Source organism: Antechinus flavipes, chromosome 2 (genome assembly GCF_016432865.1).
Source record: "Antechinus flavipes isolate AdamAnt ecotype Samford, QLD, Australia chromosome 2, AdamAnt_v2, whole genome shotgun sequence".
Classification (NCBI taxonomy): domain Eukaryota; kingdom Metazoa; phylum Chordata; class Mammalia; order Dasyuromorphia; family Dasyuridae; genus Antechinus; species Antechinus flavipes.
The window spans coordinates 499761436-499787263 of NC_067399.1; the positions used below are offsets into that span (position 1 = coordinate 499761436).

At 35.9% G+C, this 25828-nt stretch overlaps 1 protein-coding gene across 5 annotated transcripts in view; it reads right to left on the minus strand.

The window, feature by feature from the left end:
• The window catches only part of KYAT1 (kynurenine aminotransferase 1), a 63566-nt gene that overhangs the window by 20030 nt on the left and 17708 nt on the right, over positions 1-25828 (minus strand). The window contains exon 2 of one of the 5 annotated variants that reach the window (XM_051980133.1): positions 21340-21452. The exons of the other annotated variants lie outside the window; for them this stretch is intronic. The gene's annotated coding sequence lies outside the window, so the exon portion shown is untranslated. The remainder of the gene's footprint in view (positions 1-21339; positions 21453-25828) is intronic. 5 annotated transcript variants of the gene reach the window in all.

Sequence of the window (25828 nt, forward strand, 5' to 3'; positions counted from 1 at the left end):
GTCATTGTGAATTCTTCACATATGCTTTGTGCTTTACACATTCTGTTTCAAACAAGGAATTGCTAACCCAACTTCATCTAAAGGTAAAATGTGAAACTGAATAAAATTCTGAAGAAACTAGAGTTAAAAAGTTTTATGGCATCATCCAAATGGGACAGCAAAAGAATAAGCATATTTCTCTCTACCACACAGAACTTTACAACAATTGACCATGCAGCATAGAGATATGCTCAGCAAACAAATTTTAAAAGGCAGAAATAGTTAACACAATCTTTGTAGACCATAATGCAAATAAAATAGTCATTGGTTCAGGAACCACAAACAAAAGATACAGATTCAAATGGAATCTTAACAATGAAATCTTAAATTAATGAGTGATCAAAGAACAATCAGAAACAATTAATAACTATATAAAAACTACATAAAAGAAAATGATGAAGATGAAATAATATGCCAAAATTTCTGGGATTTAGCTCAACTAGTTGGGAGGGAGAAAATCATAAATTTACAATCATATAAAGAGAATAGAATAAAATAGGAAAAGAGGATTAGTGAATTAAATATTCACTTTAAAATTAGAAAACAAAAAAATAAGCAAAGCACAAAAGAGATATTAAAAGTCAAAGGGAATTGATCCAGCAGTGTTACTACTGGGCTTATATCCCAAAGAGATTTTAAAGAAGGGAAAGGGGCCTGTATGTGCAAGAATGTTTGTGGCAGCCCTATTTGTAGTGGCCAGAAACTGGAAACTGAGTGAATGCCCATCAATTGGTGAATGGCTGAATAAATTGTGGTATATGAATATTATGGAATATTATTGTTCTGTAAGAAATGACCAGCAGGATGACTTCAGAAAGGCCTGGAGGGACTTACATGAACTGATGCTAAGTGAAATGAGCAGGACCAGGAGATCATTATATATTTCAACAATACTATATGATGATCAATTCTGATGGACGTGGCCATCTCCAGCAATGAGATGAACCAAATCACTTCCAATAGAGCAGTAATGAACTGAACCAGCTACACCCAGCAAAAGGAGATGACTATGAACCACTACATAGAATTCCCAATCCCTCTATTTTTATCTGCCGGCATTTTTTATTTCCTTCACAGGCTAATTGTACACTATTTCAAAGTCTGATTCTTTTTGTACAGCAAAATAACTGTATGGACTTGTATACATATGTTTTATTTAGCATATACTTTAACATATTTAACATACATTGGTCAACCTGCCATCTGGGGGAGAGGGTAAGGGGAAGAAGGGGAAAAATTGGAACAAAAGGTTTTGCAACTGTCAATGCTGAAAAATTCCCATGCATATATCTTGTAAATAAAAAGCTACTAAAAAAATAAAAATCAAAGGGGAAATAGATAAGTTGAAAACAAAACCCCCCATAGAAATAATAAATAAGACTAAAAGTTGGTTCTTTAATAGGACTAATAAAAGTTATAAACTCTTACTTACTCTGATTAAAAAGCAGAAAAATCAAAATCAGTAAAATTGCAAATGACCAAAATAAAATCACAGCAAAATCAGAAGAAAAAGACAAATAATCAGAACACATCATGCACAATTATATGAAAACAAACCAGAACACAAAAGAAAGAGAGGAAAATCCTCAAAAGTATAAAACAGCCAAATTACCAGAAGAACAGGTAGAGATCTTAAATGATCCAATCTCAGAAAAGGAAATAGATCTAAAAGGATCTGTAAAGGAAATACTAAAGAAAAGTACTGCTGGCACTGATGGACTCACAAGAGAATTCTATCAAACTTAAAAAAAAAAAAACCCAACTGTACCCATAATTTACAAAATATTTTCAAAAACTGAAAAAGAAAGAACATTCTCCCTCCCAAGACCCAGTATACAGACAAGTATACTTCTAAAGACAATATCATTAATCAACACTGACTCAAAAATGTTAAACAAAATCCAATCAAACAGACTATAGTCATTTATCCAAGAAATAATTCATTGTTTTCAACATTATTTTTGTAAAATTTTGAATTCCAAATTTTTCTCCTTTGCTCCTTCCTTCCCCCTCCCCTAAATAGCAAGCAATCTGATATAGGTTATACATGTACAATCATGTTGAGCATATTCCCACATTAGTTATGTTGTGAAAGAAGAATCAGAACAAAATGGAAAAATCACAAGATAAAAAACAAACAAAAACAAAGTGAAAATAGTATGCTTTGATTTGCATTCAGATTCCATAGTTTTTTCTCTGGGATGCTGATAGCATTTTCTATCTTGAGTCTTTTGGAATTGTCTTAAATAAATGTATTGCTAAGAAGAGCTAAGTCTATCATAATTGATCATTGCACAATGTTTCTATTACTATTCTCCTATTTTACTCAGCATTAGTTCATGTAAGTCTTTCCAGGTTTTTCTGAAATCTGCCTCCTCATCATTTTTTATAGAATAGCATTCCATTACATTCTATTTTTTAAAAAATTATTTATTAAAGCTTTTTATTTTCAAACCATATGTATGGATATTTTTTCAACATTGACCCTTGCAAAACTTTGTGTTCCAAATTCCCACCCCCCCATCCCCCACTCCCTCCCCTAGATGGCAAGTAATCTAATATTCCTTTACATTTTTATATCACAACTTGTTCAACTATTCCCCAACTGATGAGCATCCCTACAATTTTCAATTCTTTGCCACCATTAAAAGAACTGCTATAAATATTTTTGTACATGTAGATTCTTTTCCCTTTTTTATAATCTCTTTAGGACACAGATCATGTGGTGATATACACTTTTATATCCCTTTCAGCATAGTTCCAAATTGCTCTCCAGAATGGCTAGATCAGTTCACAACTCCACCAACTATATATTAGTATTCCAATTTTTCCACATTTTCTCCAACATTTATCATTCTCCTTTTCTATCATATTAGCCAACTTGATAATTGTAAGGTGGTACCTCAGAGTTGTTTTAATTTGCATTTCTCTAATCAATAGTGAAATCATTCATTGTGTTGAAATGAGACATATCAGGGATGAGGGATAGCTCAACATTAGGAAAACAATCAACATAATTAATCATATTAAAAACAAAAAACCACATGATCACTTCAATAGATGTGGAAAAAGCTCTTGAGAAAATACAGTACTCATGCTAAAAAAAAAATCTACAAAATATAAGCAGAGAACAGCCTTTTTTAATATCACAAAAAATCTAAATAAAATTAAAAGAATTACATTCAATGGAGATATATTAGAACCTTTTCCAATAAATATGGGAGTAAAGTCAGAATGTCCATTTCCCCCACTATTATTTAATATTGTTCTAGAAATGCTAACAATAGCATTTCCAGCAAGAGAAAGATTTTAAAAGGATAAAAATAGATGAAGAGGAGATGGAACTATCTGTTTGCTGATGATATAATGGTTACTTGAAAAACTCCAGGGAATCAGTAAAGAAACTAATTGAGACAATTAATAGCTTCAGCAAAGTTGCAGGTTACAAAGTAAATCTTCAAAAATCAACAGCCTTTCTATAAAATAATAACAAAACATAAGAAGCAATAACAGAAAAAAATCCCATTCCAAATAACCACAAAATGCTTAAAATATATGGAACACACAAAACACTCTAATGTATTCAATTATCAAATGATCTTTAAATAATTAAAGATCAATCTACATAGTTGGAGGAATACTTAGTATTTGTGGCTAGACCATGTAAACATAGAGACAATACTTTCATAGTTAATAATATTTACTTTTTTTTTTGCCTTGAATTTATTTTGATTGTTTTCTTTTTTTCTGGTTATCCATATGCATTAATTTTTTTTTAAACACACATTTCTTTATGGATCATGTTGGGAGAGAAAAATCAGAACAAAATCATGAAAGAGGAGGAAAAACACTAATATTTATTTTAATGCTATAACAACCAAATTATCAAGGGAATATTTTACAGAACTTGATACAATGATAACAAAATTCATTTGGGAAAACAAAAGATCTAGAATACCAATACACATGATGAAAAGATGTAAGGACAAAAGAGGAATAGCACTTCCATATCTCAAACTACGTTCCTGAGCTATAACAAATGATGTATGTAATGAATAATGAGAAGCATGGAAAGATATCTATGAAATGATGCCACATCAAGTCATCAGAGCCAAGGAAAAATATACACAGTGACTCCAACAATATAAACGCAAAGAACGAACAACTGCACACCAAAAAATCAAAAGTAAATGTAACAAAATTACAAAAATCAAACAGGACTCAAATAAAAAGCTAGGAGAACATCCTAATAAGCCAAGAATCATACAACATAAATAAAACTTTATATAAAAAATTACTTTGTATATACTTTGCATTAATCTATTTGTATACATTTTGCATTATCCGAAGACAATGTAAAGTCCTGCAGTTCAAGAACTTTTATTTTTTACTTCATATAAAGTCAAGCATTTAGAAGTCACTAAATAAATGATGAGTTGACAATAATTGTCTCCCTCTGAGACTTCCTTCTCTAAGCTAACCATCCCTACTTTCTGTCCTTTCTATGACACAACTCCCATACCTCTCACTATCCTAGTTGCTCTCCTCTTGAAGAGCAGATTTCTGTACCTCATGTATATATGAAAAACTGTCCCTTAAATATAACACAATCTCTGGTTGAGGTCTGGCCAGAGCTGAGGATGCTGAAAACAGAATTTCCCTCATTCTGGATGTTATGCGTATATTGATGCATTCTTAGCTTTTTTGGTGGCTACCTCTGATACTGATTTGTGATCTTATGTTTTATTTCTTGGCATTCTAGCAAATAAAGATTCAAAATTGCTGACCTACATTGATGAAGGGAGTTTCCTTATCAGAGAGCTCCTCAGAACTTTAGAGCCAGGTCTGATCAGCATCCATATCACTTGATTAACTTTCTTTTTTTTTTTTTTTATTTTGCTGAGGCAGTTGAGGTTAAGTGACTTGCCCAGGGTCACCCAGCCAGGAAGTATTAAGTGTCTGAGGCCAGCTTTGTTAACTTTCAAGCCCAAATTTGGCCTCCACCATCTTTCCCCAACTTCATTTCTATTATATTGATGTTTAACCTATTACCTTATCCTATCTTTCCCCTATAAAATACATATCCTAAAGTATCCCCCGCAGACCAGTCTCTGATACTGCTTAGTCCTATCCTGCTTTATACAATAATAAAGGCTTTTCCTTTGATAAATCAGTCTTAAATCCAGGTAATTCTTGCTCCCCCACTGCACTGGCATTTATATAGCACTTACATATAACTAGTAAGTAGTGGAGGAGGAATTTGAACCCAGTAGCTTTTAGATGAATCAGATTGCTCCCTGAAGGCCTAGCTTAAGCTCACTTAACTTCTCTCTCCACACAAAGAGGCCTTCCTTTCTAAAACTCACAAGTTGCTGGTTTAACACTATATATCTTGAGCCTTTATCAAAGACTCCCTTATTATGGGATGTTTATTTGTTTGTTTGCTTTTTTAGGTGTAAACAAAAACCTCCAGAAAAATAGGGACTAGGTTCAATTTATTTATTTTCCCAGAGCAATCTTACATAGTGTCCTGAAAAACAGTGGAGGCTCAGTACAGATCTAAGGTCATAGTGTGATAGATTTAGAGCTTGAATGAACCTCAAAGGTCATCTAGTCCATGGCAGCCCTTCACTGGATGGATGAAGAAACAAAAGCCTCTGACTTGCAAAAGAGGCAAAAAGAGGACTCAGATCTTCTCATTCCCAATGTAGCATTCTTGCTATCTAACACCATTTTTTTTTTTTAATGACTATGTCCAAGGGAGTAGAACTGGTTTCTGGTCTTCCTTCTACCATGATTGCCTAAGTGTCAGTGTTTTGAAGTTCCTTTCAGATCTAAAAAAGAGATAAAGTGTAGTGGGAAATGCAACATAATTGAAATTAAGAGGGTCTGGGTTTGAATTTTAAGTGATCTTAGGAAAGTCATATTACCTCTCTAAGTGTTGGATTCCTGTTCTATGAAATGGGGGAGAGGGAAGGGAACCATCAGGAAAACCACTTACACAATGATTATCACAATGTAAATGAAAAGAATAAAATGAAACTGAGCCCTGGGCAATTTTAATTCCCAAACTAGTCCCAAAGTAGGGAGGAAAAATACAGCTCCCTAGTTTAATAAGAAAGGTTAGGACACTATAACTGTAGCCTATTTTATATATGACCAGATGAAATGGAAATATGCATTGGTTTTGTGGAATTTTTTTTTTTTTATTAAAGGAAGAATCCCTAAGAAATTGAGATGAAGAGAAATAAAACTTTGGGAAAAAATATGATGTAAAAACAAAAAAAATTTTTTTTAACGATAATGTAAAATAAAACAAGAGGTTCAAATTCAGTGATCTTCAAGATCCCATCTAGTTCCAAATCCTATGCTATGGTAGTTCCTATAAATTCAGCACAATGTTCAGGGTAGGTGGCTAGGGATGAGGTAAGGGAAGCCAGTCAATAGATCTACTTACTTTGAGATTTACCGAGTTCTGAAGTGCTTCCATCCTTGGGTGACTCTAATACCAAACCCCTTCTTTCTTTCTATTTCCCTTTCTTCCTTGGAGGAGACAGGGAGAGGGAATTACTAGCCTGAATTTCTGACAGTAGACTGAAATAATTACAAAAGATCAGGAAGGTAAGCAGAGATCTAGAAGCCCAGTGGCAAAACCAGATTTCTCCACCCCTAACTCCAGAGCTCCACAAACTGGCTTGAAATTAGACACTACAAATAGTTTCCAGTCTTGACAAATCACTGCAAAGAGAAGTGGGGGTGGTATTCTGGAGGAAAGAGAATTTCAGTACACAAGACAGGGAAGGAGGTAAGTAGGAAGAGGAGAAAAGATGGTATTAGAGGCAGAAAGATATTTGATGGGTGTGGGGGTGGAGAAAAAGGATAAGGGGAAACCAATCCAAGACTATTTGGACTATGTTGAACTCTGCCCTACCTTCAGTGACACAATACAGTCATTGGAATGTCTCCTCCCATCCTCTCCCAGCTGCTCCATCCAATGATAACTAAGTAGTCCTATCATCTTTCACTCCTACCCAATGGCTTCCTTCTAGAAGCTATCAGTTGGGTTCCTCTAGTTTCTACCTTTCCCTTCCTCTGGCAATTCCTGTGCCGCCTCCTCCTTCAGATTATTGTTGTTGATTTTTTTTCAGTCATGTCTAATTCTTCCTGCTCCCGTTTGTGTTGTTTTGTTTTCTTTTTAAAGATACTGTAGTGATTTGCCATTTCCTTCTCCAGCTCATTTTTACATATGAGGAAACTGAGACAAACTGAGTCAAGTGATTTGCTAAATTTTAATCTAACTTACATTATTTCGTTCAATTAGAGAAACATTTTCTAGGGGCCATGCATTATACTGGATAATAGGGATATAGAGATCCTACTGTTAAGAAGTGGATAATATAATTGGGGACAAGACTAGGGTGGATAGAAATGGACAATGACAAAAGAGATAGGAGGAGGATTTCTTTTGCATAATTGCACCTGCTCTGATAGTTGCTTAGGACATTAAGAGACCAGGTAACTTATCAGAATCAGACTACCTCCTAGATATCAAAGCAAGATTTCCTGAAACCATCTACTACTCCTACAAATATAATTATTCAATCAAGTCAATATTTTTTTAATATCAATGAACCCACAAGACAAAAAGAAGTGACACTAAATGGAAAGAAGGTATCTAAGTTCTTTCCTTCATCATCTGTCAAAAGGCAACAACTCAAGAACATCATTTCATTGGCCTTCTTGTATTGTGGTATGCTATATAAGATTTGCAAAAAGACCATCTTGAAGATAGCTACACTTAAGAGTCAACATTTGTTGCAAAGAATAAGGAGATGGAGAAACTCTAGGAGAAAGTCAGTGAGACCCTTCAAATCATTTGTTCCTCAATTTTATTTTATTTTCAGTTCTAAGTTCTTCTCCCTCTTTCTCATTTTTACCCAGTGAGAAGACAAGAAAAACAAGGCATTTCTGATCACTACTTCTTAAGTCTGCCTGGCAGCGCACCTCATCTATCTTGTACTCTTTTTACGTGAACATGTCCCTAAAGCTATGTTCTTGACTTCCTCTCTGTCTCTCTCATCAACTCCAATGAACTTATTATCTTGATTTTTTTTCACATTTTACTTTATTTTTTAAATAGTATTTTATTTTTCCAAATACATGCAAAGATAATTTTCAACATTCATCTTTTTTTTTCTATAATGATTTTATTTTTATTTTTATTTAATAATTACTTTATATTGACAGAATCCATGCCAGGGTAATTTTTTTACAACATTATCCCTTGCACTCGTTTCTGTTCCGATTTTTCCCCTTCCTCCCTCCACCCCCTCCCCTAGATGGCAAGCAGTTTTATATATGTTAGATATGTTGCAGTATATCCTAGATACAATATATGTTTGCAGAACCGAACAGTTCTCTTGTTGCACAGGGAGAATTGGATTCAGAAGGTAAAAATAACCCAGGAAGAAAAACAAAAATGCAGATAGTTCACATTCGTTTCCCAGTGTTCTTTCTTTGGGTGTAGCTGCTTCTGTCCGTCATTTATCAATTGAAACTCAGGTCTCTTTGTCAAAGAAATCCACTTCCATCAAAATATGTCTTCATACAATATCGTTGTCGAAGTGTATAATGATCTCCTGGTTCTGCTCATTTCACTTAGCATCAGTTCATGTAAGTCTCGCCAGTCCTCTCTGTATTCATCCTGCTGGTCATTTCTTACAGAACAATAATATTCCATAACATTCATATACCACTCAGCCATTCTCCAATTGATGGGCATCCATTCATTTTCCAGTTTCTAGCCACTACAAACAGGGCTGCTACAAACATTTTGGCACATACTGGTCCCTTTCCCTTCTTTAGTATTTCTTTGGGATATAAGCCCAATAGAAACACTGCTGGATCAAAGGGTATGCACAATTTGATAACTTTTGGGGCATAATTCCAGATTGCTCTCCAGAATGGTTGGATTCATTCACAACTCCACCAACAATGCGTTAGTGTCCCAGTTTTCCCGCATCCCCTCCAATATTCATCATTATTTTTTCCTGTCATCTTAGCCAATCTGACAGGTGTGTAGTGGTATCTCAGAGTTGTCTTAATTTGCATTTCTCTGATCAATAATGATTTGGAACACTCTTTCATATGAGTGGTAATAGTTTCAATTTCATCCTCTGAAAATTGTCTGTTCATATCCTTTGACCATTTATCAATTGGAGAATGGCTTGATTTCTTATAAATTTGAGTCAGTTCTCTATATATTTTGGAAATGAGTACTTTATCAGAACCTTTAACTGTGAAGATGTTTTCCCAGTTTGTTGCTTCCCTTATAATCTTGTTTGCATTAGTTTTATTTGTACAAAGGCTTTTTAATTTGATGTAATCAAAATTTTCTATTTTGTGATCAGTAATGGTCTCTAGTTCATCTTTGGTCACAAATTTCTTTCTCCTCCACAAGTCTGAGAGATAAACTATCCTATGTTCCTCTAATTTATTTATAATCTCATTCTTTATGCCTAGGTCATGGACCCATTTTGATCTTATCTTGGTATATGGTGTTAAGTGTGGGTCCATGCCTAATTTCTGCTATACTAATTTCCAATTATCCCAGCAGTTTTTATCAAATAATGAATTCTTTTCCCAAAAGTTAGGGGCTTTGGGTTTGTCAAACACTAGATTGCTATAGTTGACTATTCTGTCTTGTGAACCTAACCTTTTCCACTGATCCACTAATCTATTTCTTAGCCAATACCAAATGGTTTTGGTGACTGCTGCTTTATAATATAATTTTAGATCAGGTACAGCTAGGCCACCTTCATTTGATTTTTTTTTCATTAATTCCCTTGAGATTCTCGACTTTTTATTGTTCCATATGAATTTTGTTGTTATTTTTTCTAGATCATTAAAATATTTTCTTGGAAGTCTGATTGGTATAGCACTAAATAAATAGATTAGTTTAGGGAGTATTGTCATCTTTATTATGTTTGCTCGGCCGATCCAAGAGCATTTAATATTTTTCCAATTATTTAAGTCTGATTTTATTTGTGTGGAGACTTTTTTATAATTTTGCTCATATAATTCCTGACTTTCCTTTGGTAGATAGATTCCCAAATATTTTATGGTATCAACAGTTATTCTGAATGGAATTTCTCTTTGTATCTCTTGCTGTTGGGTTTTGTTAGTGATGTATAAAAATGCTGAGGATTTATGGGGATTTATTTTGTAGTTCAACATTCATCTTTGCAAAACCTTGTGTTCTAAATTTTTCTCTCTCTCCTCTTCCCCCTCTCCAAGGACAGCAAGCAATAAGATTTAGGTTAAACACATGCAATTCTTATAAACATTTAGTTATTATCTTTATGCCATTGACTCACAGATCTATGTAGTCCTGGTTACTGCTGTACTTCAGTTTCACATCACCAACTGCTTACTGAACAATTTAAATTGGATGTTCCAGAGAAACCTCAAACTTGTATGTTCAAAAGAGAACTCATTATCTTTCCAAACTTCCTTATTTTTGTAAAAGCACCACAATTCTTCCAATGTACCAGATTCATAATCTCACTGGTATTTTTGATAGCCAGTCAATTGCCAAATCTTGTTTCTAATTTTGAAACACCTCATCACAATCACTTCTTTTTATTCACCTAAGCCAATATTTCAGTTCAGATCCATACTACCTCTTGCCTACCCTGTTACTTCCTAAAATAGTCTCCTAATTGGTCTCCCCTTCCCCAAATCTTTTTATTAATCGCTCCTCCCTTTGGAAAGCAGGGATTGTCTTTATCTTTCTTTGTATCCATAGAGCCTGAAGTTTAGGCCGACTATGACATGGATCCAAGGAAAGCACTAAAAAAAAAAAGAAAAAGAAAACTCCTTCCTGATCTGTAATCTCCACTCACTATCATCCTCTATTTTTTCTATTCATTTTACTAGTAATTCTTGAAGAAAGTTTTAGACTAGGTTTTTCCACTTTTCTCACTCTCTTTTAAACCCTGTAATGTAGTCTCTGACCTCACCATTCACCTGAAACTTCCTGCTTTAAAATTACCAATATCCCTTTTGGTAAAAAATAATTTTTATTGACAGCTTCCATTTCCCCAGTATCCTTCCCCATCTCCCTCTTAATCTCTTAATTGCTAAATCTAGTGGCCTTTTCCCAATCCTTATCTGTGATTTCTCTGAAGCACTTGATACTGTTTACTTAACAACAAACCCCTCTAGGTTTTTGTTAACATTGTTTCCTCCTGTTTCTCTTTCTATCTCTATGACTGTTACTTCTCAGAATCAATAACTTTGCTGGATCTTCATCTAAGTCCTACCCACTCAACATGGATGTCTCCTAAAGTTCTGTCCTGGGACTTCATTTCTTTTTACTCCATACTGAGTACCCATTAATTTTTTTAAAATTTTAATAACCATATTTCAATATAATTGATTTCCTTTATAATTCTATGTATTTCATTTTATATATTTGAGAATATTATTCTGAAAAAAACATCAAATGAAGGTAGCCTAGCTGTACCTGATTTAAAACTATATTATAAAGCAGTGATCACCAAAACCATTTGGTATTGGCTAAGAAATAGAGGAGTTGATCAGTGAAATAGGTTAGATTCACAGGACAAAATAGTCAATAACTATAGCAATCTAGTGTTTGACAAACCCAAAGACCCCAACTTTTGGGATAAGAATTCATCATTTGACAGAAACTGCTGGGAAAACTGGAAATTAGTATGGCAAAAATTAGGCATGGACTCACACTTAACACTATACATCAAGATAAGATCAAAATAGGTCCATGATTTAGGTATAAAGAACAAGATTATAAATAAATTAGAGGAACATAGGATAGTTTATCTCTCAGACTTGTGGAGGAGGAAGGAATTTGTGACCAAAGAAGAACTAGAGATCATTATTGATCACAAAATAGAAAATTTTGATTACATCAAATTAAAAAGCCTTTGTACAAACAAAACTAATGCAAACAAGATTATAAGGGAAGCAACAAACTGGGAAAACATTTTTACAGTTAAAGGTTCTGATAAAGGCCTCATTTCCAAAATATATAGAGAATTGACTCTATAAGAAATCAAGCCATTCTCCAATTGATAAATGGTCAAAGGATATGAACAATTTTCAGATGATGAAATTGAAACTATTCCCACTCATATAAAAGTATTTCAAATCACTACTGATCAGAGAAATACAAATAAAGACAACTCTGAGATTCCACTACACACCTGTCAGATTGGCTAAGATGACAGGAAAAAATAATGATGAATGTTGGAGGGGATGCAGGAAAACTGAGACACTGATGCATTGTTGGTGGAGCTGTGAACGAATCCAATCATTCTGGAGAGCAATTTAGAAATATGCTAAAAAAGTCATCAAACTGTGCATATCCTTTGACCCATCAGTGTTACTACTGGGCTTATACCCCAAAGAGATCTTAAAGAAGGGAAAGGGACCTGTATGTGCCAAAATGTTTGTAGCAGCCCTCTTTGTAGTAGCTAGAAACTGGAAAATGAATGGATGCTCATCAGTTGGAGAATGGTTGGGTAAATTGTGGTATATGAATGTTATGGAATATTATTGTTCTGTAAGAAATGATCAGCAGGATGAATACAGAGAGGACTGGCGAGACTTATATGAACTGATGCTGAGTGAAATGAGCAGGACCAGGAGATCATTATACACTTCAACAATACTATATGAGGATGTATTCTGATGGAAGTGGATTTCTTCAACAAAAAGAAGATCTAGTTCAGTTCCAATTGATCAATGATGGACAGAATAGCTATACCTAGAAAAGGAACACTGGGAAATAAGTGTGAACTGTTTGCATTTTTGTTTTTCTTCCCAGATTATTTTTACCTTCTGAATCCAATTCTTCCTGTGCAACAAGAGAACTGTTCGGTTCTGCACACATATATTGTATCTAGGATATACCATAACATATTTAACCTGTATAAGACTGCTTGCCATCTAGGGGAGGGGATGGAGGGAGGGAAGGGAAAAGTCAGAACAGAAGTGAGTGCAAGGGATAATGTTGTAAAAAATTATCCATGCATATGTACTGTCAATAAAAAGTTATAATAATAAAAAAAAGAATATTATTCTGAGAAAGGGTTCACGAGTATCATCAGATTCCAACTGGATCCGTGATACAAAAAAAGGTTAAGAATTCCCAACTATACTATCTCACTTAGTAATCTCATCATTACAATGGGTTCAATTGTCATTCCTGCAAATTTCTACATCCAACCTATATCCTGAACCACAGTCATCAATTTCCTCTTGGACATTTTAAAACTCAAACTCAACATGTTCAAAACAAAATTCATTTTCTTTTATCCTAAAACTATCCTCATTTTCCTACTTTTCTAACATTGTTAAGAGCATTACCATTGTTCCTATTACACAGCCTCATAGCCTCCATGTTTAGCATTCATATTTACCCAACATACTCAAATCTTGTGAGTTTTTACCTTCACAGCATCACTCTTCTGTATCTTCTCTCTAGGCAACACAGCTATTATTCTAATTCAGACTCTCATCACCTCTTGTATGGATTGTTGAAGCAGTTTTTGATTTGGTCGCTTCCCTTCACATCTTTTCCCTTTCCAAATTGTTCTTAATTCCTGAGAAGGTGATTCTTCTGAATTGTAACATTGAGTGCACATTCTTTGATCCAACAGTACCACTATGGGCCTATATCCCAAAGAGATCATAAAAGAGGGAAAAGGAACTACATGAGCAAAAATGCTTATAGTAGAACTAGAAAGTGAGCAGATGCCCATTAATTGGGGAATAGTTACAGTATATGAATGTAATGGAATATTATTGTTTTTTTTAATAACTTTTTATTGATAGAACGCATTCCAGGGTAATTTTTTACAACATTATCCCTTGCATTCACTTCTGTTCCGATTTTTCCCCTCCCTCCCTCCATCCCTTCCCCCAGATGGCAAGCAGTCCTTTACATGTTGAATGGGTTGCAGTATATCCTAGATACAATATATGTGTGCAGAACTGAACAGTTTTCTTGTTGCACAGGGAGAATTGAATTCAGAAGGTATAAATAACCCGGGAAGAAAAACAAAAATGCAAGCAGTTTATATTCACTTCCCAGTGTTCTTTCTCTGGGTGTAGCTGCTTCTGTCCATCTTTGATCAATTAAGGCTCTCTTTATCGAAGAGATCCACTCCATCAGAAGACATCCTCAAACAGTATCGTTGTTGAGGTATATAATGATCTCCTGATTCTGCTCATTTCACTCAGCATCAGTTCATGTAAGTCTCACCAGTCCTCTCTGTATTCATCCTGCTGGTCATTCCTTACAAAATAATAGGAATATTATTGTTTTATAAGAAATAATCTACAGGATAATTTCAGAGATGCCTGGTGAGGCTGACATGAACTCATACTAAGTGAAATGAGTAGGAGAACATTGTACACAGCAACAGCAAGATTATGTGATGATCAATTCTGATAGATGTGGCTCTTTTCAACAATGAGGTGATTCAGATCAATTCCAATAGACTTGTGATAGAATGACATAGAGAGAGAAGACTATGGGGACTGAATGTGAATCACAACATAGTATTTTTCACCTTTTTTCTTGTTTCCCTGCTTTTTTTTCTTTCTTATTTTTTTCCCTTTTTGATCTGATTTTTCTTGTGCAACATGATAAATGTGGAAATATGTTTAGAAGAAATGGCACATGTTTAACCTGTTTAATTGGATTATTTGTTTTCTAGGGGACAGAAGATGAGGGAGAAAAATTTTAGAACACAACATTTTGTAACAGTGAATGTTGAAAATTACCCTGGCATGGATTCTGTCAATACAAAGTCATTATTAAATAAAATAAAATTTAAATTAAAAAAAAAATAAAGGAGCACAGGAAAAAAAAAAAAAACAGTGAACGTTGAAAACTATCTTTGCATGTAGTTTGAAAATAAAAAGCTACTAAAAATAATTTTTTTTTAAAAATTGTAACAATCGGCAGCCCTCTTGTAGTGGCTGGTACCTCAGTGGAAACTGAGCTGATGTCCATCAACTGGAGAATGGTTGAGTAAATTGTGGTATATGAACGTTATGGAATATTATTGTTCTGTAAGGAATGACCAGCAGGATGAATACAGAGAGGACTGGCAAGACTTACATGAACTGATGCTAAGTGAAATGAGCAGAACCAGGAGATCATTATACACCTCAACAATGATACTGTTTGAGGATGTATTCTGATAGAAGTGGATCTCTTCGAGAAAGAGAGCTAATTCAGTTTCAATTGATCAAAGATGGGCAGAAGCAGCTACACCCAAAGAAAGAACACTGGGAGATGAATATAAACTGCTTGCATTTTTGTTTTTCTTCCCAGATTATTTATACCTTCTGAATTCAATTCTCCCTGTGCAATAAGAAAACTGTTCAGTTCTGCACACATATATTGTAGCCAGGATATACTGTAACCTATTCAACATGTAAAGGATTGCTTGCCATCTGGGGGAGGGGGTGGAGGGAGGGAGGGGAAAAATCGGAACAGAAGTGAATGCAAGGGATAATGTTGTAAAAAATTACCCTGGCATGAGTTCTAGCAATAAAAAGTTATTTTAAAAAATGTTATGGAATATTATTGTTCTGTAAGAAATGACCAGCAGGGGATAATTGGAAATTAGTATGGCAGAAATTAGGCAAGGACCCACACTTAACACCACATACCAAGATAAGATCAAAATGGGTCCATGACCTAGGCATAAAGAACGAGATTATAAATAAATTAGAGGAACATAGGATAGTTTATTGTAATGGGCTGAGGCTTGAGTTGATGCACTGAGGTCCCAAGCACATGAGGCTAAATAGTAATTGGACCATACTCTATTAATATGTAAGCTTGGAGAAAGAATGGCCCCCACCCACTCTTTGTGCAAGTCCTGATGTGTTGTATAGGAAATGACGATTTTGGTGGGTGGAGGCAGGGGAGTGGAAAAGGAAGGGGAGGAGAGACTTTTGGGACCACTCCCCTGCCTCCACCCACCAAAATCGTCATTTCCTATACAACACATCAGGACTTGCACAAAGAGTGGGTGGGGGCCATTCTTTCTCCAAGCTTACATATTAATAGAGTATGGTCCAATTACTATTTAGCCTCATGTGCTTGGGACCTCAGTGCATCAACTCAAGCCTCAGCCCATTACAGTTTATCTCTCAGACTTGTGGAGGAGAAAGAAATTTGTGACCAAAGATGAACTAGAGACCATTACCGATCACAAAATAGAAAATTTTGATTATATCAAATTAAAAAGCCTTTGTACAAACAGAACGAATGCAAACAAGATTAGTAGGGAAGCAACAAACTGGGAAAACATCTTTACAATTAAAGGTTCTGATAAAGGCCTCATTTCCAAAATATATAGAGAACTGACTCAAATTTATAAAAAATCAAGCCATTCTCCAATTGATAAAGGGTCAAAAGATATGAACAGACAATTTTCAGATGAAGAAATTGAAACTATTACCACTCACATGAAAGTGTTCCAAATCACTATTGATCAGAGAAATGCAAATTAAGACAACTCTGAGATATCACTACACACCTGTCAGATTGGCTAAGATGACAGGAAAAAATAATGATGAATGTTGGAGGGGATGCGGGAAAACGGGGACACTGATGCATTGTTGGTGGAGTTGTGAACGAATCCAGCCATTCTGGAGAGCAATCTGGAATTATGCCCAAAAAGTTATCAAACTGTGCATACCCTTTGATCCAGCAGTGTTTCTATTGGGCTTATACCCCAAAGAGATACTAAAAAAGGGAAAGGGACCGGTATGTGCCAAAATGTTTGTAGCAGCCCTGTTTGTAGTGGCTAGAAACTGGAAAATGAATGGATGCCCATCAATTGGAGAATGGCTGGGTAAATTGTGGTATATGAATGTTATGGAATATTATTGCTCTGTAAGGAATGACCAGCAGGATGAATACAGAGAGGCTTGGAGAGACCTACATGGACTGATGCTAAGTGAGATGAGCAGAACCAGGAGATCATTATACACTTTGACAACGATATTGTATGAGGATGTATTCTGATGGAAGTGGATTTCTCTGACAAAGAGACTTAACTGAGTTTCATTGGATAAATGATGGACAGAAATAGCTACACCCAAAGAAGGAATACTGGGAAATGAATGTGAACTATTTGCATTTTTGATTTTCTTCCCGAGTTATTTTTACCTTCTGAATCCAATTCTCCCTGTGCAGCGGGAGAACTGTTCGGTTCTGCAAATATGTATTGTATCTAGGATATACTGCAACCTATTTAACATATATAGGACTGCTTGCCATCTTGGGGGGGGGGAGGAGGGAGGGAGGGGAAAAAATGAAACATAAGTGATTGCAAGGGATAATGTGTAAAAATTATCCTGGCATGGATTCTGTCAATACAAAGTTATTAAATAAAATAAAATTTAAAAAAAAAAAAAAAAAAAAGAAATGACCAGCAGGATGATTTCAGAAAGGCCTGGAGAGACTTACATGAACTGATGCTGAGTGAAATGAGCAGGACCAGGGGATCATTATATACTTCAACAACAATTCTATATGATGATCAATTCTGATGGACATGGCTCTCTTCAACGAGAGAAACCAAATCAGTTCCAATAGAGCACTAATGAATCGAAACAGCTACATCCAACGAAAGAACTTTGGGAGATGAGTATAAATCACTACATAGAATTCTCAATTATTTTTGTCTGCCGGCATTTTTGATTTCCTTCACAGGTTAATTGTACACTATTTCAAAGTCCAATTCTTTTTGTATAGCAAAATACATGGACATGTATACATATATTGTATTTAACATATAATTTAACATATTTAAAATGTATTGGTCAACTTGCCATCTGGGGGAGGGGGTGAGGAGAAGGAGGGGAAAAACTGGAACAAAAGGTTTTGCAATTGTAAATGCTGAAAAATTATCCATGCATAAATCTTATAAATAAAAAGCTATAATAAAAAAAATTGTAACAATCATATCATCAGTGAGCCCTTGTGGCATTCTTCAGCATAAAATAAAATCTTCTATTTGGCCATGCTGGTCTAGTTGCTGTTTCTCATACATGACTTTTCCATCTTGGTGTCTTTATATTAGCTGTCCATGCCTGGTATATTCTTCTTTCTCCTTTACAAATCTCAGTTTTGTTGTCTTCCTCCAAGGCTTGGCACAAGTTCTTTTCTTATAGGAGGCCTTTCCCAATCCTCTCAACTGCTACTCTTCTTCATTGAGATTACTGTGTTTTCCCAATAATAAGACCTATCCTGAAAATAAGCCCTCCCCTTACTGTGTAAGATTCCTCTAAAATAAGCCCTCCCCAAAAAATAAGCCCTGTTGAGATTGCTACTGTAATGAAGGTGATCCCCTGCGCTACACGCTACATTACGATACCCTCTGTATGCACCGTCCCCCCCCCCTCCCCTTTCCCCCTCCCCGAGTGAAACGCACATCACACTCCAAGCTGCATCCAATCAGAGCTACAGCAGTGAGCATGTCATCCTGTTCTTCCCCAGTGATTTGCTTGCTGGCGCCATTGAGAGCAGTGCCACGGAGGAGAGCTGAGGCAGGACAACATAAAAACCCGGGATGTAAGCGGGAGTGAGGGGGCATGATGGAGGATAAAAGGGGCATGATGGAGGATAAAAGAAGAACTCAGCTAGTACTCACCGCGTTAAAGAAATGAAGAAGAGAAAAGAATAGATCAAGTAATGATTCCTGCAGGAATGACTGCCTATCTCCAGACCCTTGATATTGCAATAAACAAGCCATTCAAGGACCATTTGCGCATGGAAGTTAATGACTACATTGAAAATAGAATGTAAAGAAATCAGCATGGAAACTTTGTGAAGCCCTATCTGCAAGAAGTCGTGACTTGGGTGAAGAAGTCATGGGATAAAATTACTGACAGCTGTGTCACCAAGGCACTATGAGCAGGTTACCTGGACAAGACACATTCATTTAAAGAGAGTTATTGCTGGACATAATAGATTGGGTCCATGTCTTCTGAAGGAAATAGAGGCGCAAGACATCCAGGACGGAATTCAGGGTATGGACACTTATGACGATGTTGTTGAAGAAGATGACGTGATCATTATTGAATAAAGATACTTTTTTTTGTTCACATTTACCTGTTTATTAAAATTGCTGTCAATGTTCATTAAAATAAGCCTTCCCCTGAAAATAAGCCCTCTGGTGTTTTTCTGTCCAAAAAATTAATAAGACAGTGTCTTATTATCGGGGAAACATGGTACTTCCTATTTAGTCAATATCTTGTAGGCACCTAGTTATTTGCCTCTTATTTACTTCAATGGAATGTGAAGTCCTTGAGGACAAATGATTTTGCCTTTCTTTGTATTATCTCTAGCATTTAGCACAGTTCTGGACACAGAGTGACTGCTTAATTAATGGTATTGAAGAGGTGGGGAGAGGGGGTGGTAGGACGCAGACAAATGAGCTCCTCTTCAAAAATTCCTCCAGATATGTCTAGAAAATGCACCAGACTGAATCCAGAAGGGAAAACCCAGGAAAAGTCAGGGTGAGTCATTTGTCCAGCGCAGCTCAGAATGCGGAGACAGCAAATTCCAAGGATAGAGGGAACCAGCAGTGTAATGGATACTCCCGCATCACAGAAGGAGAGACCAAGACTAGATGGTGTACCCCCAGGCCCATTCTGAGGCACACTGATGGGGACAGATATGAATTAGCACCTTTGATGTCCATTACCCAATTCTGAGTCATAGACCCAGGGCTTACTGGAAAGGGGCACTGTTTAGGGCTAGGGTAGGGGAGGCTGTCAGCTGTGTATAGATAAGGGAAATTTAGAAGTTTGCAGCAGTGATCTGGCTAAGCCCAGGTGTCACCCTTCTAGTATCTAGCCCAACCTGCAAAGGAAGAACCAAGCTCAGAATCCAGACCAGTCTTCAGCATGCCCTTGAGATCCTGGAAGAACACTCAATTCCCCACGAAAATAGTATCAGGACCAGTGTAGATCTTCCTAACAGAGGAGTAACAGAGCCCTAATCACAAGTATGAAGTCAAGAAATAGACTAAAAAAATGAGAAAATAAAAAATAATTCCATTATAAAGAAATATAATATGAGGGAAACTTAAAATGCAAATACAGAATAGGTGAATGACTCCAAAACATCTGCAATCAAGGCCTTAAATAAAAATACCAGTTAGATTTTTTGAAATAGATAAAGCAAGAGTTTTAAAACAGAAAAAGGTGAAAATGTTTTTGTTAATGGAATGAAAATACTGAAGAAAAAAATTAGAAAAGAAATGACAGTTATAGAAGAAAGAATTGGAGAAAATCGATAGTTTGGCAAAACAGATACAAAATCTTGTCCAAACAACAAATTCCTTAAACATGTTCATGAACCAAATAGAAGCCAATGACTCCATGCAATAAGAACTATTTAAACAATATCAAAAGATTTTTTAAAAATAGAAGAAAATATAAAATAACTCACAGCAAAAACAACTGCCCTAAAAAAAACTGATGAAGGAAGGAATGAATTTAATAATCACTAGGGTATCTGAATGCCATTACCTAAAATAAAATCTAGACATACTATTTCAAGAGATCTGAAAATAAAACTCCCAGATCTCTTAGAAAAAGGCAGCAAAGTATATATATTTACTACTTACCTCCTAAAAGAAACTCCAAAATAAAAAGAAAGAATTTAGTACTGAAGAACCATAGTCATAATCGTATATGTTTTAGCAGCTATCACTATAAAGGGATAGAGAACTTAGAATTCAATATTCCAGAAAGCAAAGGGCATGGACTTACAGCCAATAATAACTTTCCCAGAAAAACGAATCTAATGCTGAAAGGAAAAAAAATGGATCTTTAACAAAATAGAGAATTTCTAAGTAGTCTAGATCAAAAAACCAGAGTTGCCAAAAAAAAAAAAAATCCTTTGAAATTCAAACATAGAAATGAAAAGAAACGTTAGAAGGTAAACATGAATTAATGTTAGAGGACTAAATTAGGATTAATTGCTTATATTCAAATAAGGGGAGATAATACATGTGTCCCCTTTGATCCTTATAATCATCAGGGTTCATAAAGAGAGTGCAATTAGGGGACTTCCGGGGGCGGAGCCAAGATGGCGGAGCAGGCACACTCTACTCTTTAAGCTCCTCTCACTCCCCCTCATAACCAACTATTTAATGCAGTCTCAAAAACAGCTCTTCACTGCTTAAATTCATGAAGATGAGAAGCACTACAACTTACCAGCCGAAGTCAGTCTGGAAGCTCGCCAGGAAAGGTTTGTCCTGAGGGGCCAGGAACAGACCAGCACAGGCAGCGAGAGACTAGTCCTGAGCAGACTGGGGCGGGGGTGATCTCTGTGGGTAGAGAAGTTATAGAGACGACTCTGCTATAGGCTGACTGCTCTGCCTTGACTACAAAACAGTAAACTGGCAGAGAAGTTAAAGCCTAAAACAGAGGGTCCTCTAAAAATCGCCAGAACCTAACGAGATCTGGCTGTAACCCCTCAAACCCGGAAGTGACTCAGGCAGACTTTACCGCAGCCCTTGGGCCACATCCTGGCCCAAGTTCGGGGCTTTTGCAGGGGCAGCGGAACACAACCCGGGCAGCCTCTAATCGGCACAGTGGGGTGCTCAGCCTGGGGCATTAGAACCTCCCCAGCTGACTGTGCTTCGGGGCAGACACTTCCAGTCCCTGCAAATCCAATCACTGCTCAACTGCTAACACCCACAGCCCCAGGGCGGGATTTGGCTTGGGAAGTGAAACTCTCACTGCTCAGCTTCTAGTCCCAGGGCAGTTGGTTCTTTGCAGGGCACTTTCCCAGCTCCGCCCTGCAGGTCTGAGTTACTCCCGGGTGGGGAACTCTTTCCCAGAGCACTCCAGTACTTCCCTGCTTTTTGTAGCCAGCTGGCAGGACAGCTACCCCTCCATATACCTTTCACTGTTCTGCAAAGGAAGCTGGTAACCTCCTGGCTCTGAAGGCAGACCTTACAGTCTTTAACAAAATGAGTAAAAAAATCAAAAGAACGATTGATAGTTTCTATATAGAAAAAAAACAGCCTTCCAACCCTGAAGAGACTAATAGCAGACAGTCTCCAGACAATTGTTGGTCTCCAATACAAAAGGCTCTCCTAGAAGAGACTATTAAAAACCTTAAAAGAGAGCTAGAAGAGAAATGGGGAAAGGAAAGAGAAGCTATGCAAGAGAGCAACAACTTCCTAAAATGTGAATTGGAAAAGATAAAAAACTCCCAAGAAGTGCAGGGAAACAGAATTTGCGAATTGGAAAAAGAAAATAACTCACTAAAAAAAAAAAAATTAGTGAAATGGAAAAAAATTCCATAGAGCAAAACAACTCAATTGGACATATACAAAAAGAAGTAAAAAAAAGCTAATGAAGAAAATAACTCACTAAAAATCAAAACTGAACAAATAGAAATGACTGATTCATTGAGACATTAAGAATCAGTCAAGCAAAACCAAAAAAATGAAAGATTGGGAAAAAATGTCAAATATTTACTTGGAAAAACAACAGACCTGGAAAATAGATCTAGGAGAGATAACCTGAGGATCATCGGACTACCAGAAAATTATGATGAAAAAAAGAGCCTAGATACTATTTTACAGGAAATCATCAAAGAGAACTGCCCAGAAGTAATAGAACCGGAAGGGAAAATAGGCATTGAAAGAATTCATCGAACACCTTCTGAAAAAGACCCTAAAATAAAGACTCCGAGGAATATTGTGGCCAAACTTCAGAATTTTCAGACTAAAGAAAAAATTTTACAAGCAGCCAGGAAAAAACAGTTCAAATACCGAGATGCCACAATAAGGGTCACCGAAGACCTGGCTGCCTCAACATTAAAGGATCGAAGGGCCTAGAATCAGATATTCCGAAAGGCAAAAGAACTTAGAATGCAGCCAAAAACAAACTACCCAGCTAAGCTGAGTATTTTTTTTCCACGGAAGAAGATGGACATTTAATGAAATAGAGGAATTCCATCTGTTTCTAAGGAAAAAACCTGACTTAAACAAAAAATTTGATCTCCAGCAACAGGAATCAAGAGAAGTAGAAAAAGGAGAAACTAGACAACATAGTAAAGTAAGAGAATACAGTTCAACCCAACTCCTCCTACAACTACTTCAACAAAGATGAGAGATTGAAGGATACACTGCAAGACTCAAGTGTTTCATTAAAAGTCCTCTATCTTCAGAGTCGATGTTCTTTTCACTTGCCATTGTGTTTCCCATGGTCAGGCACACTGTAACATGTCCTTGATTCCTGTGCCTCCAAATCCTGTATCTGGAGTGACCAAATAAATGTCTCCTCCCCAACCCACTCACAAAAAAAACAAAAACAAAAACAAAAACAAAAACAAAAACAAAAAGAGAGAGAGAGAGAGAGAGGTGGAGCACAGGACCTGGAGTCAAGAAGAACTAAATTCAAATGTAGCCTCACATCCTGCCTATCCCTGGACAAGTCATTTTACCTCCGACTATCTGACAAAATGGATCCACTGAATCCACTAGGGAAGATCTCTGCCAAGAAAAGGCCAAATGGGGACAACAAGGGCTGGACATGGCTGTCACAACTGAGCAACAACCAGAGAGAAGTTTTCCTGATGCCAGCCTTCTAGCCACTGTGCCACCCAAAATGCCCTTATTAATATGCCTATTAACAACCTTTGTGTTATATATGTTTATTTTAATATGTGCTTATTAACACTTTTGTGTTATATATTATGTGTTACTTTTAATATGTGCCTATTAATAATCTTTGTGTTATATGTTATATATTAATTTTAATGTGTGTCTATTAACAATTTTGCATTATCTTAATTTTTAACATATGCCTATTAAAATTTTTGCTATGTAAAAAAAAAAGAGAGAGAGTGCAATTAGATGAGGCCTTTAAATGATTCTATTATGTTTTGATGATCTTAAGAAAAAAATGTAAAGAAAAGGGTAGAGGAATAGATTGAGGGAGGGGGTTAAAAGGAAGGCAAAAGAAGGTTGGAGAAAACTATCTCACAAAATCTCACAAGGTGCACAGGTAAACTTTTATACAAGGAGGAAGGAGTGGGAAGGAGTAGCTGGCAGTTAAACCACATTCCTATCTGAACTGATCAAAAAAAAAAAAAAAGAATACATACAAACTCACAGATGGATAAAGATAAACATATTACTCAATAGGGAAACAGGAGAGAAAAAAGAGAATGGATAGAGGGAATCAGAGGAAGGATAGATTAGGGAAACAATCCTAACAAAAACAACTCCAAGGATGTACACAAATATTTATAGCTCTTTTTAATTTGATTTAGAATGAAAATCTGAAAAAGTACCCATAAACTGGGGATTAGATGAACAAAGTTATGGTATATGAATGTGATACAACTATCTAAACTGAACTCTTTTTAACACAATAATCAAATACAGTTCTAGAGGTCTAATAATTAAAAAAAACATGCTGATGGAGAGGTGAAGGGCTTAATACAGGAGACAAATTCTTTTTGGATATAGCCAATGAAGAATTTGTTCTGAATGATTATAAATGTGTATAATCAATACTACACTGATGGCACGAATGAAGAGATATTAAGAAGCCTCTTGATGAGGGGAAAAGAGGAGAGTATAAAAGCTGACCTGAAGTTTAACATTAAAACAAAACTATCATTTCTTGGCAAACAGAAGAAGAAATGAAAGTAGTGTCATGTTTTTTATTCTTGGGTTTAAAGATCACTACAGACCATGATTGTAGCCACAATATTAAAAGATGTTTTTTCTTTGGAAGGAAAACTATAGCAACATGGAAAGCAAACTAAAAAGTAGAGACATCACCATGCTGACCAAGGTCCATGTAGTCAAAGCTATGTTTTTTCTAGTAGCAAGGGGTGGCTGTGAGAGTTGGACTCTAAGGAAAGCTGAGCACTGCAGAATCAATGCTTTAGAATTGTGGTATTGGAAAATACTTGTGAGAAAGAATCCCTTAGACACCAAGGAATTCAAATCAGTAGAAACAATTCAGGTTATTCACTGGAAGATCAAGCTAAAACTTAACTACTTTGACCACATAATGAAAAGATGTGACTTCTTGGAAAAAATCCTAATTTTCTTAATTAAAACAAATAAAAATTTTCAATTAAAAAATAAGTGCTTGCTGGCCAATTGATGTCATACTATGGATTGCTTCATTTTTTTCTATCTCTATTTGAGTCCTGGCACACAATAAGCACTTAATAAATATTGCCTGATTGAACACAGAGAACAAAAGACTTAGAAACCTCCTCAATTAGCCAATAATAGATCTTCTTGATAAGGGGAGAGGTATAACAGTCCAGAGTAACATCAATTTAAAATATAAACTCATTTGTAAAATCTTATGGGGAAAGATATTAGAAGAAAATAGGAGCAGCAGCATCTCTGAGTCTCATAATAAAGGGAAAAGCAGTGAAGGAAAAATAAGATTATAGGAAGTTTTGGCAAGGGACCCAATAAGTCAAAACATCCTCAGAGCATTTAATGAAGAAAGTGGAAGGACATGAAGACCAAAAAAATGGAACAGATATACGAACATTTTTGTAACAAACTCTTTTCTCTTTATGGAAACCCCAATTTGGATCCTTAACACCATAATCTCCAAGGTACTAAACAATAGAATGCCAAATGGTATTAAAGTAAAAGGCAGAAAACTCAAGTATACATAAAGGATGAGTGTGCTGAAGGCGACAATTCTG